This window comes from Atractosteus spatula, chromosome 2 (assembly GCF_055471065.1).
Source record: "Atractosteus spatula isolate fAtrSpa1 chromosome 2, fAtrSpa1.hap1, whole genome shotgun sequence".
NCBI classification, from domain to species: Eukaryota; Metazoa; Chordata; class Actinopteri; order Semionotiformes; family Lepisosteidae; genus Atractosteus; species Atractosteus spatula.
Window position 1 is genome coordinate 8,244,359 of NC_142707.1, and position 1,676 is coordinate 8,246,034.

Genomic DNA, 1,676 nt, shown 5'->3' on the forward strand with positions numbered 1-1,676 from the left:
GTAACGGCTTTACAAGTACACTATTTTCCAGATGTTGAAATCACTGCTCATGTTGTACAGTTATTCCATAATTGAGGCTTTTAAACAAAGCACATTTGATCTCCTTAGCTTTACTCTGAAAACTGCCAGTTATCTTAATTGTACAAGTCCTACGGAGTTTCTGTTTTTGCAACAGATTAGTTTTTTTCTCTATCCATAAACATCTATGATTACTTAGAAGGCATAGCTATTGTAAAAAAAAAACAGAAAATACGTAGAAAGCTCTGAGCAATCTTTTCTTAATGAGGTTTTTAAAGGACAATATCTAAAGCAATTAAAATGTAATTTCTTTTATGTCCTAGTTTGCTGTTTTGCTTTTATTCACATGACAAAGGCGAACCTCTGTTCCCTTTTTACACAAGCAAGCACGAAACCATGTGTTTTATGCTTGAATTTATTTTACATTTCTTTAACTTTAACAGATGTCGAATGCTCTCGAAGCGGTCTGCCAGTCAGATGCATCCTTGGTTAACATTTAACAACTGAAAGAAAAAATATAAACAGCAACAAATACACACCAATTCACGCAGTGAACTTTGGTCAAAATTCACTTGGTGTAGCCACACAGCACTATATTTGTGGACATATCACCATGTGTACTTCCTGCAGGCGTCATTTTAAAAGTCCTTTAACAACTTTCTGTGATACATTTATTGATGTTCCAAAACGGGCATGGTGAGAAGATACAGAGAACTTATCGTTAACATAACCAACACACATCACCATGTTGTTGCTGCTACCTGACCATATTGCCATTTTAAAACAATGTGTTATAAACTATTCCGTTAACAAGTGAAGGAAGATTCATTAAGCATGACCAAAACATGCATGGTAGGGTGACAGGAGTCTTCACAAAAGACTTCACCATTTTTTTTAAAAATGCAACTTGCAAAAATAAGAATTAGTATGGAAATATGGGACACAAATAAGAAACTAAAAGTGTTTTAAACACCCACTGAATATATGTGGAAGGTTGCATGAGGACTGCTCATGCTGTTCATCCAAGAAACTGAACTGCATTTTAAAGGAATGATTTAAGCATTTACAGCGTGAGAAAAAATAAACTGTGGGAATCCTGAGATTTTCTCATTTGGAAATCTCTGATATGTATGTGTGGTGTGTGTAGCCAGTTTGTGTAGTTTTCCATTTAAAACATCTCATAAAGTTATGTTATGATTTTTACTGCTTTATTGTTGTGAGGGTGGAATATTTATGGTGAAATTATATTTGAACACTTTTCAATGCCTACTGCCTCCTTTAACAGACAGCAAAATATCCAGGGTTTGTGGTTTCAGTAATAAATGGAGATTTTAATTTTTAGAATACTGTTTTATAATTATATCACATTCATACTTTATAAATAAAGCTGAAGCTTTTACTAACGTGTGATATTAGACTTCCAAACTTCAATTGCTACAAGTACCGAGCTTTGGAAATGGTTGAATGTCAAAATCTCCCCTTAATTAGGCTGACATGTTACGTTTGCAGTTCGTATTTCCTTTTTTCAAAATAACTTTTGAACATTTTGGTTGCAAACACTTTTAATCGTTGCGATAAAGTTTGCCACATTTTCCTTATATTACTAAGGTGAGGTGTGACTGGAACCCCGCTGGACTCCAGAGACAAGCGGGGGAAGA